We start from the raw sequence: 12,737 nt of genomic DNA, 5'->3' as shown, positions 1-12,737 counted from the left end.
TTGAAGACCTCTGGATGAAGTGACCATTCTCCGATTGGAAGACCTCGGCTCAGGCGATCCGCAATCACATTGAGAACTCCGCGAATGTGAACGGCTGATAAGTGGGTGAGGTTAAGTTCTGCCCAATCCAATATCACCCCCTATCTCTCTCAGGAGACTTTGTGACCTCGTGCCTCCCTGCTTGTTGATATACAGCACAGCGGTCATGCTGTCTGATTGTACCTTCACTGCCTTCCCTCGAATGAATGGAGCAAAATGAAAAAGAGCTAGTCTGATTGCTCTGATCTCCAGGAGATTTGATGACAATAACCTCTCCTGAGGTGTCCAAGTTCCCTAGACTGTCATGTCCTGAAGATGTGCACCCCAGCCTACTAGGGATGCGTCTGAAGTAAGTATGATCCAAGAGGGCTGGATCAGGGACTTGCAGTCCTTGAGGTGGGACCACCACCTTAGAGAGGATCGGACTTTGTAAGGCAGGGAGAGCACAGAATTGAGTCCCACTGGACTGTGATTCCACTTGGCTAGTACTTCTGACTGGAGCGGACGTAGATGCCATAATGCCCAAGGTACCGCCTGAGCGGTTGAAGACATTAGTCCCAACATTTTCATCCATGTTCGAATCGTTTTGGTACAGAAAGAGAACGGGCTGTCTGTTGCACGGATTGCCTTCTTCCGGGAGTGAGATGAATCGTCATCCTGACTGAATCCACCATGAACTCCAGGAACCTTACCGAGGTGGCTGGTTGAAGTTGTGATTTGTCCCAATTGATTATCCATCCCAACAGATGCAGGAATGTGACAGTCTGTTGGGAGTGTTGGGACAGGATCGCTTGGGAAGGAGCTCTGAGGAGCCAGTCGTCCAGGTATGGAACTATACTCAGGCCCTGAAACCTTAGCGCGGCCACCACAGAGGTGGTCTCTGTGGTGGCCGCGCTAAGGTTTCAGGTTTCATATTCACCACTTTGGTGAATATGTGTGGGGCTGAAGAAATCCCAAACGGGAGGGCCACAAACTGAAAATGTTTTAGGACCCCCCCCCCCGATGTTTACCGCGATCCTCAAGAATCTTCTGGACCCAGGATGGATGGGAATATGGAGATAAGCATCCTTGAGGTCTAAGGTTGCCAAGAAATCTCCCGGCATAAGAAGATTGGTCACCGACTGGATAGTTTCCATACGGAACTTCTTTTGTTTTATGAAACGGTTGAAGAACCTCAAATCTATAATCATCCTCCAACCTCCGGTATTCTTTGGTACCAGAAAAACTAGGGAGTAGATACCTGTTCCCCTCTCTTGGAGAGGAACCTCTTCTAAGGCCCCCTTCTGGAAGTATTCTAGCACATAATTTTCTAGAATCTTTTGCTTGTTGCTGGGAAGAAGCCTTGTTTGGACGAACTTGTCCGGAGGCGGACTGCTCAAGTCCACAAGGTAGCCCTGAGAAATTACATGCAGGACCCAACTGTCCTGGATATGTGTAATGACCGGCGTCACGCAAAGGGAGGGAAATGAGAAGGCCCTGTCCAAGGGAGAGGGAAAGGTGGTGACCCCTGACTCACCTTGCGGCTGGCACCTGACTGCCCTGACGTCCCTAGACGGGTTCCTCACCCGTACGGCGATCACGTGCCTAAACCCTGGCTTTCCCTAAGATGAGCCCTGTGTAGTGAACAGGGCGGTAGGATCACTAGTCCGCACCACTGACACTAAGAGGAAAACACCAAGGAGAGGACAGACAATACAGACAAACATATAATCCCAGGTGGGCGACAACAGCAGACCACCAAGGCCCAACAGGGATCCAGAGGGTAACACTCTGGAACAACAACCAGGGATCTCAGCTACTCAGCTCCAGTGGGTCAGTATAGAAGTCCAGGCAGGAAGCTCTATATCTGGCAACCAGAGAAGTGGGAGATGGGAATATAAGGAGGTTGGGATTGCTGGACAAGAAACAGCTGAGGAGGAGAAGCTACGGATCCCTGAGTGAGCCAAAAAGGATTGCAAGGAAACCCAGAAAGCTACCATTACGAAACAGCACTGTCTTTGTACATTGAACGCGCAGCCACCCGCTGCGAATTCCCGGAGTCAGACGTGGCTCTTGACACCCTCGTGACAGTACCCCCCCTTCCACGAGGGGCCTCCGGACACTCAGGACTAGGTCTCTCAGAATGAGAGGCATGAAAAACCCGAACTAACCAGTCAGCGTTTACCTCAGACGCTGGAACCCACATTCTTTCCTCGGGACCGTAACCCCTCCAATGCACCAGATATTGAAGAGAACGGCGGACCCGACAAGAATCAACAATTTTGGATATTTGAAACTTTAGATTACCATCCACAATAACAGGAGGGGGTGGCAGCAGTGATGGTTCTAGAGGTGGAACATACTTTTTGAGTAACGATTTATGGAAGACGTTATGAATTTTAAAAGTCTGAGGTAGCTCCAGGCGAAAAGCCACGAGGTTAATTATAGCTACTATTTTGTAAGGACCAATACACCTAGGACCCAGTTTCCAAGAGGGAGCCTTTAATTTAATATTCCTAGTAGATAACCACACATAGTCATTCACTCCTAGGTCCGGACCTGGCGACCAGCCATGCATTTATATTTACCTCCCATATTTTTCAAATTAGCTTGCACTTTCTGCCATACAGAAGAAAGAGATGACGAAAACCGCTCCTCTTCGGGAACCCCAGAAGACCCCCCCTCTTTGAAAGTACAGAATTGGGGATGAAAACCATATGCACCAAGAAATGGTGACTTGCCAGTAGATTCCTGACGGCGATTATTTATGGCAAACTCGGCTAACGGTAAATATGATGACCACACCTCTTGGTTTTCAGACACAAAACATTTTAGATATGACTCAAGGTTTTGGTTGGTACGCTCAGTCTGTCCATTCGACTGAGGATGGAAAGCTGAGGAAAAGGACAAGTGTACCCCCAAACGGGAACAAAAAGCTTTCCAAAACATAGAAATAAACTGGGTTCCCCGATCCGAAACAACATCGGAAGGGACCCCGTGAAGCTTCACGATTTCACTGATGAATACCTGAGCAAGAGTCTTAGCATTAGGTAGTGCGGGTAACGCAATGAAGTGTACTATTTTGCTAAACCTGTCCACTACTAACAAGATAACTGTTTTACCCGCAGACAAAGGTAAGTCAGTGATAAAATCCATTGACAGATGTGTCCATGGCCTATTGGGAATGACAAGTGGCAATAAAGACCCTGCAGGACGTGTATGGGAGACTTTCACGCGCGCACAAGTAGAACAAGAAGACACAAAATCCATTACATCCTGACGCAACCTTGGCCATTAAAAACGACGAGACAATAGCTCCAAGGTTGCTTTACTACCCGGGTGCCCAGCAAGTGCCGAATTATGATGTTCCTTTAATAATTCGAGACGCAGGTTCAACGGTACAAACAATTTCTCTGAGGGGCAAGAGACCGGGGCGTCCCCCTTGGCCTCTAACACCCTTCCCTTCAGAACAGAGTGTACCGCAGAGACAACCACTCCTCTTTGTAGAATGGGTACCGGATCACTCACATTACCCCCTCCAGGGAAACAACGCGATAATGCATCTGCCTTGGTATTTTTTGCCCCAGGACGATAGGTAATAACAAAGTTAAACCTGGTAAAAAATAGTGACCACCTAGCTTGTCTAGGGGTGAGACGCTTAGCTGATTTGAGGTCAAGAAGGTTTTTGTGGTCCGTAATCACAGTGGCGGGGTGGATTGCCCCCTCTAAAAAGTGACGCCATTCTTCAAACGCTAATTTAATAGCTAATAGTTCCCTATTGCCAATATCGTAGTTCTTCTCTGCTGCAGATAGTTTTTTAGAAAAGAAAGCACAAGGACGCCATTTGCCAGGAGACGGACCCTGAGACAGCACAGCCCCCACTCCCACCTCTGACGCATCTACTTCAACAATAAAAGGCTGGGAGACATCAGGTTGGATTAGTACAGGTGCTGAGGTAAACCTCTCTTTTAGAGAGGAAAAAGCAATTTTAGCGGCGTCAGACCATTTAGAAAAATCAGTCCCCTTCCTAGTCATGTCAGTAAGGGGTTTTACAATCACCGAATAATTTTTAATGAATTTTCTATAGAAATTTGCGAAGCCCAAGAACCGTTGCAGTGCTTTGAGGTTCTCAGGAAGATCCCAATCTAAAATTGCCTGGACCTTGCTAGGATCCATACGGAAACCTGAAGCAGATAATAAATACCCTACGAACTGTATTTCCTGAACGGCGAAAACACACTTTTCAATTTTAGCATATAATTTATTCGGCAGTAGGACCTACAGTTCCTGTCTGACATGCACCTCATGTGTTTTCAGATCAGCCGAATAAATTAAGATATCATCTAGGTATATCACCACAAGCCTGCCGATAAGATGACTAAAAATGTCATTAACGAAATGTTGGAAGACAGCAGGAGCATTGGTCAGACCGAAAGGCATGACTAGATTTTCATAATGCCCCTCAGGGGTGTTAAAGGCTGTCTTCCACTCATCCCCTTCCTTGATACGAATCAGATTGTAGGCCCCCCTAAGATCAAGTTTTGAGAACCACCTAGCACCCGCAATCTGATTAAACAGGTCAGGAATAAGAGGAAGAGGGTATGGGTCTCGGATGGTTATCTGGTTTAATTCGCAAAAATCTAGGTAAGGACGCAGGCCCCCATCTTTCTTTTTAACGAAGAAAAACCCTGCAGCCACGGGTGAAGAAGAGGGTCTGATGTGTCCCTTAGCCAAGCTCTCGGAGATATAATCTTTCATTGCTTGTCTCTCTGGACCCAAAAGATTATATAACCTGGTCTTGGGTAATTTTGCACCGGGAATCAGGTTAACCGGGCAATCATAAGGACGGTGAGGTGGTAACTTCTGACAACCCTTTTCAGAAAAAACGTCCTCAAAGTCCGAAACAAATGTGGGTAGGGTAGCTATGGAGGCGACTAAGCAATTGCTATTTAAGCAATTTTCTCTGCACTGCTCACTCCACTCCAATATCTCCCTGGCCTGCCAATCCACCACTGGATTGTGCGCTACCAACCAGGGAAAACCCAACACCACCGGAGTGGGAAGCCCCTCCAGAACATAACATGAAAGCAACTCGTTATGGTGGTCCCCTACCCGAAGGTGTAAGTTATGGACAATGTGAGTGAGGTTTCTCTGAGACAGAGGAGCAGAATCAATAGCGAATATGGGAATAGGTCTCTGTAGCGTACAGAGAGACAAACCCATAGTGTGGGCAAAATGGGCATCTATCAAATTTACTCCTGCTCCACTGTCTAGAAAAAAAGAAATAGTCTCCGTCTTAACGCCAAAAACAACAACTGCTGGCAACACAAATTGCGATGTTTGTATGGAGGAAACGTATACCCCCCGGCTGACATCCTCCACACAGCCTGGGGTTAGTAGTTTTCCGACTGTCTTTTGTTTTTGAGGAAGGAAGGACAGACATTAATAAAATGACCCCTCTCTCCACAGAAAAAACAAACCCCACGCCTATGGCGAGCTTCAGGAGGATGGACCTGACGAGTAGTTCCTCCTAGCTGCATAGGCTCGTCTAAGTCCGTACAGACTAACTGCTGCTTGAGAGGGGTTACCAATTGCTCCGGATTTTTCAATCTGTCCCTAAGACGTCTATCTATTCTGATAGAAAGGGACATCACCGCATCAAGGGAAAAGGGAGTCTCATACAGCGCAAGCGCATCCTTAATCCTTTCGGATAACCCAGAGCAGAACTGACTCCTGAGAGCCGGGTCGTTCCACTGGTTATCCGTAGCCCACCTACGGAACTCTGCGCAATACGTCTCTACTGGCCACTCTCCCTGTAGGAGTCTCCGTAATTTTGATTCAGCCAGTGCGACTCGGTCAGGGTCGTCATATATGAGACCCAAGGCCCCAAAAAATTCATCCACTGACCGGAGAGCCTTAGAATCAGTGGGTAAAGAGAACGCCCAGGATTGCGGGTCCCCCTGCAGCAGGGAAATAACAACCCCCACCCGCTGTTCTTCATTACCAGAGGAGTAAGGGCGCAGTTTAAAATATAATTTACAGGCCTCAGGGAACGTCACAAATTTGTCCCTTCCCCCAGAAAATCTGTCAGGAAGAACAACCTTGGGTTCTGCAACAACCTGGTTACCTGTAGCAACCGCTGGGCTTGCGGTCTGTTGCAATTGCTGCTGTTGCTGGAGGACCGACGCCTTCAATCCTGCCACCTCCAAAGACAGGCCTTGAAGTTGCTTTGACAAAGCAGCAATTGGATCCATACTGGATTCTAAGTAGGTAGAAAGAATTATTTTTTTTTTTACCTACACAAAATAAGGGCCAGATATAATGTAATGACCGGCGTCACGCAAAGGGAGGGAAATGGGAAGGCCCTGTCCAAGGGAGAGGGAAAGGTGGTGACCCCTGACTCACCTTGCGGCTGGCACCTGACTTCCCTGACGTCCCTAGACGGGTTCCTCATCCGTACGCCGATCACGTGCCTAAACCCTGGCTTTCCCTAAGATGAGCCCTGTGTAGTGAACAGGGCGGTGGGATCACTAGTCCGCACCACTGACACTAAGAGGAAAACACCAAGGAGAGGACAGACAATACAGACAAACATATAATCCCAGGTGGGCGACAACAGCAGACCACCAAGGCCCAACAGGGATCCGGAGGGTAACACTCTGGAACAACAACCAGGGATCTCAGCTACTCAGCTCCAGTGGGTCAGTATAGAAGTCCAGGCAGGAAGCTCTATATCTGGCAACCAGAGAAGTGGGAGATGGGAATATAAGGAGGTTGGGATTGCTGGACAAGAAACAGCTGAGGAGGAGAAGCTACGGATCCCTGAGTGAGCCAAAAAGGATTGCAAGGCAGACCCAGAAAGCTACCATTACGAAACAGCACTGTCTTTGTACATCGAACGCGCAGCCACCCGCTGCGACTTCCTGACCCCGGGTATAACGGAGTCAGACGTGGCTCTTGACACCCTCGTGACAATATGATCCTGCCAACAAGGTAGAAGGTGCTGTAGGCGACCGCCTACGGGAATGTGGGGAGAAGGGAGCCTGGGATTTCCAGTCAGACCGGCTAAATACTAAGAGCCTCGAGGAGACCCGCAATCAGAGCGCCGAGGACTTCTTGGGGGGTCTAGAACCCCGAGAGGATTTTCCTCCTCTACGGGAGCCCCAATTCCTCTGGGCTCTGGGTTGAGGTTCCGCCCTGAAACCAAACCCCTTGCCCCGACCACGAAAGGACTGCTGGGGAAGGGACTTGCCCTTCTTGTCCGACAGCCCTTCCATTATTTGGTCAAGCTCTGCACCAAAGAGTTTGCCAGGTTCATATGCCATGGCACAAAGATTGTGCTTTGAGGTATCGGCCTTCCAAGGTTTCAACCAAAGCAGACGCCTGCCCGCGGTTTAGAGAGCCATGGACTTAGATGCCAGCTTCAACTGTTGTGGAGCTGCGTCACACAGGAAGTCTATGGCAAGGCTGGCCGTCTTACATGAGGCCAGAATGTCGTCCCTAGAGACCCCCTGGTCTAGGTCAGACTGAATCTTGTTTTCAGAAAATTCGGCACTTCAGACGAAGAAATCGCAACCGAGGTGGAGGCCGAGGCTGAGGAATAAGCGCGCCTAAGGGCCCAATCCGCCTTCCGATCCATTGGGTCTTCCAAACTTGACCCGTCGTCTGATGGGATCAGGGTCCTTCTCGATAGTTTTGCAATCGCCATGTCCACCTTGGGGACAGGCCCCCAGGAAGATACTTGATCTTCTTTGACCGGAAACACTGCCTTGAATCTTTTGGTCAACACTGGACCCTTCTCCGGCTTTCTCCATTCCGTCTTCATCAGAGACAGGAGAGAACCATCTGCTTTAAAGGCCCTAGGCCCCCTAGAGGCAGAGGATGAGGCTTCCCCCGGATCAACGTCCTGGTCCCCCGACCGGACAGATTTTAGTAGCCGCTGGGCTTTCTCCAGCGGAAAAAAAATATGAAAACCCGTCCTCCTCATCCGAGGAGGAAGAGGCTGAACCGTCTCTCGCCTCCTGACACCCCGATACCTCCATCGCCTGATAGGGGGAGGAGGGACGATGGCGTTTAGAAACCAGGGTATTCTTCAGCTCTTGTATGGAGGCGTTCACCTGGTTCATATTGGTCTCCATATAGCCCTTTACCCAATCGACAACGTCGTGGACCGATGGCTCCAGCTGGGGGAGTGTCTTGGCCCTACAGGGTGGGCACCGGGAAAAATCCTAGGAGTCCTCCAGCACGATCTGGCAGTCATGGCACTGCAGGTGACGTCTCTTGCCAGTGGACTTCCTGCTGGGCTCTCGCTCACCGTCCCCTTTAGAAGACAAGGCAAAAAAATTGAAGAGATATGAATTTAAACATAATTCAAGAAAAAAAAAAAGACCTTTAACCGCAAGCTTCAGGATCTTTACCCAGAAGATCCTAGCAAGCTGTATTATAAAGGAAAAGGTTTTTCAGCAATACAGAGGTTTGCACGCAAACAACTCTAGCACCAACCACACGACTCAAGGTTAACAGAAAACTGCGCTCCAGGAGACTGAACCTGGAGCCTCACCATGTTTAAATAGGGTGTTTGGGCGCCAAAACGGAAGCCCCGCCCACAAAGGTGCGGGGTAAACCTCTAAAGCCTATTCCTTAGATCTGAGTAAAAAAAATCCCATTCTCTGGAACCCAGAGAGGGACCCCTGAATCATATAAAGGCACCCAACAGCCCTAAACAGAGAAATACTCCCCGGCCGACACTACTGTGATCGGCCAGAGAAAAAACTGAAGTGACGTCACCTGACGTCACTTCCGCAAGATGGCGGCGCCCAGCAGAACATGCGGGCTGCCGCTACCGCCGCTTCAGACCCCGAATAAGGTAAGACTGAACTCCAGCTAAGGAATCCTAGATCTCAGGCGGCATAGGAGGAGCGGAACCCGCTGCCAGAGGGAAAAAATAAAAAACACTCTCCACCGAAGGGATGGAGGAGTGAACCACCCGTCCTGTCTTGTCCGCAAGACAGAAAAAAACACGATGTCCGGAGGGTCACACCCCTCTTTATTGGGGGCAGGGAGGGCGTGTATATGTCAGTTTTTTATTATTTCATTAAAACTTCCACCTGTCCTAACCAGTCCACAGGGGCAGAATACCCCATCTGTGCCACTGGTTAGGACGTAAGGGAATGGAGTTGTTAGAAGGAGGTCTGTGATGTCACTGGTCACTTGCTCCTTCATGGTCACATGACAAACCCAGCAGCTTGTGGAAGGAGGAGGGGCTGTGTGTAAGCAGCCCAGTGAGGGGGGATGTGCTGCAGTCCTGGAGGACACAGAGCTTCATGAGGGCGGGCATATGGAGCTCATACAGTATATGAGGGGCAGGTGGAGCACTCAGAGGCCGTGAGGTTAATGGAGTGGAGTCTGATGCAATTACAGGGTTTATAGTACAGATCCGGGTGTATTCTGGGGAAATGAGGGTGCAGAACCGAGGGTGGGGGACCTTTATGGGGTGTAAATCTGTGAGGGGGGGGCATGAGGTGTATTCTGGGGACATGAGGGGCAGATCTTTGGTGAGGGCCTTCATAGGAAGTAAGGTGTGATGTCAGTGGTCATGTGACTTCACTGCTAGTCATCTTAAGGAGAGCTATGGGTAGTGGGCACAGATGGCAACCTGTGTGCTGAAAGGGGGGGCAGTGATGGCGACCTGTGTGCTAGGGGCAGTGGTGGATCCAGGGGGGACGACAATGGGGCAATTGCCCCCCCCCCCCCGAGCTGGCGGCGGGGCACAGGGAGATGAGCGCTTCTATTGTGGAAGCGCTCATCTCCAGTCATCTGTATCGCCGTCCTCAGGACAGCGATACAGATGTCTATGCTGCGGCAGGGGAGGGAGAGCCGTGTCCCTTTCCCTTCCTCCGATAGGCTGCAGGCACTAGGCCTATCAGAGGCCTACCTGAGCCATACAGCGCGGGACACAGGCCGGAAGAGGCTTGCATCGCATCGCTGACATGGAGGTAAGTATGTGTGGTTTTTTTTTATATATATATATACACAATGCTGTTATTACTGGCACGGGGGGGGGCCTGTTATTACTGGCACGGGGGCGGGCTGTTATTACTGGCACGGAGGGGGGCTGTTATTGCTGGCACATGGGGGGATGTTATTAATACTGGCACATGGGAGGATGTTATTAATACTGGCACATGGGGGATGTTATTAATACTGGCACATGGGGGATGTTATTAATACTGGCACATGGGGGGATGTTATTAATACTGGCACATGGGGGGCTGTTATTAATACTGGCACATGGGGGGCTGTTATTAATACTGGCACATGGGGAGCTGTTATTAATACTGGCACATGTGGGGCTGTTATTAATACTGGCACTTGGGGGGCTGTTATTAATACTGGCACATGGGGGGGGGCTGTTATTAATACTGGCACATGGGGGGGCTGTTAATACTGGCACATGATTAGGGGCACTATAGGGGCATCTACTGAGGCCACAAAGAAGGGGTATTTTATATGGGCGCTCTGTACAGTACAATTTTATACTGGGACACATTATGGTGGGTACTATGGGGAAGGGGGAGAGGAGTACTATGGGGTCATCTACGGGGGGCACTAAGAAGGGGTATTTTATACTTGCAAATTATGGGGGACACTGAGGGCATCTACTGGAGCATTTTATACTGGTACATTATGGGGGACACTAGGAGGAAGGAGGGTGTGGAGCACTATGAGGGCATTTACTAGGGGCACTATATAGGGGTATTTTATACTGGCACATTATGGGGACATTAGCTCAACTGGGGGCATTACAAGGGGGTATTTTTTGCACTGTCACATTATAAGGAGAATTTTTACTACTGGGGGGCATTATGGTGGGCTTTATTACTCCCCCATGGTATGACCCCCTAGTAGCAGCACCAGCCTCTCCCTGCTCTGCTATTCCTCTGCCCCTTCTCCAAATCCTTATTATGAAATCTTTCTCATTAGGATAAAACACATCAGCTCCGCCGAGCCCCCGGCCAAAGTGTGGAAGTGGCGTCCGAGATCCCCAAGGGCCAAGTCAAGTAATTGTAAGTTTTCATGTGAAATATGTTTGTTATACACATATAGCCTACACTGTGTAGTCTGTTCTATAAGCACCATTGTTTTGTGGCGGCGGACAGAAAAATATCTGAAAGTGCCCCTCCCGAGACCAGGCTCTGGATCCGCCACTGGGTGGTTACCAACTTACCCGCCAATACTCCCCTGTTTCCGGTCAAGAAAAAGGCCACTTATAGGATGACCTATTGTAACAGTCCTGCGGGCTCACCTGAGTCAGAGGACCGCTGGCTGGAGGTAGGAGTGGAGCCCAGTGGCAAGGACCGCAGGCAGGTAGTAGGTGCAGGAAGTCTGGCAGAGGCGTAGTCGGTAGGCAGGCGGTGGGTCAGGGCAGGTGGCAGTAAGCGTGGTCAGACAATCCGGATGGCAACGGTGGTAGCAGTTCAGTAGGTAGGGACAAAGCAGAAGAGTAGTCGGTAGGCAGGCAGTGGGTCAGGGCAGGCGGCAGTAAGCGTGGTCAGACAATCCGGATGGCAACGGTGGTAGCAGTTCAGTAGGTAGGGACAAAGCAGAAGAGTAGTCGGTAGGCAGGCGGTGGGTCAGGGCAGGCGGCAGTAAGCGTGGTCAGACAATCCGGATGGCAACGGTGGTAGCAGTTCAGTAGGTAGCGACAAAGCAGAAGAGTAGTCGGTAGGCAATTCCTGGTCAGCAGTGGACTTCCAGTAGTAGCAAGAGCAGCAGATGAGGAGAAGCTTGATCAAGGCTCTTGAGCTCAATAATCAACAAGCTAGAGTGCAAGGGGCTGGACTTATATAGGGAAGTACCAGGTGTGGGGAATCAAGGGTGATGAGCAAGGCTTGGCAAGACTGAGGTTACATAATAGGTTTCAGGGAGGAATGTCCAGAGAGGACGGTAGCCTAGTAAGCAGGGCTACAGCCTGGGATGTGGCTGGTCACGGGTTCGAATCCCGACAGTACTCCCCCCCTTCCAAGGTGACCTCCGGGCACCGCAGAGGCAGGCTTACCGGGGTGCCGTTGGTGGAACTCTTTTACCAGTCTGGGGGCGTGGACATTTTCTTCTGGCTCTCAGGTATTGTAGTCTTCCCCGGTGGATCCTGGAGTCGAGGAACTTTGCGACAACGTATTCTTCTTCACCCTGTACCCTCACGGGTGGTGGAGGGGGCGAGTGGCGGCCTGTGAAGGTGTTCTCCACGTATTGCTTGAGGAGTGAGCAACGGAAGACAGGGTGCACCCTAATGGAGTCCGGAAGGTCGAGCCGGAACGTGACCTCGTTGATTTGTGCGGTGATCCGGAACGGACCCATGTATCTTTGGGCCAACTTTTTGGAGAGGACCTTCAATCTGAGGTTCCTGGTGGACAGCCACACCTTGTCTCCCACATGGAAGCCCGGGGTGGGTTTGCGACGTCTGTCTGCTCCCTGTTTAAAACACCTCTGGGCGAGCTGGAGGTTGTCTATAATGTTCTTTTGTGCCTCCTGTAGGGTTGTTAGGCGTTCGGCCACTGCTGGGAGGGTGGAGGCGACGGGCAGGTGGGGAATGAACACCAGGTGCGAGCCTGTGTTAGCAAAGAAGGGGCTGTGCTTGGTTGAGCTGTGCTCAGCATTGTTGTAGGCGAACTCGGCCGTGGGGAGATGGTCAAGCCAGTCATCCTGCAGGTGGGAGCTGA

The sequence above is a fragment of the Bufo bufo genome, chromosome 2, assembly GCF_905171765.1.
Source record: "Bufo bufo chromosome 2, aBufBuf1.1, whole genome shotgun sequence".
Lineage (NCBI taxonomy): Eukaryota > Metazoa > Chordata > Amphibia > Anura > Bufonidae > Bufo > Bufo bufo.
The sequence above is the reverse complement of the archived record's forward strand: the minus strand, read 5'-3'. Positions refer to the sequence as shown.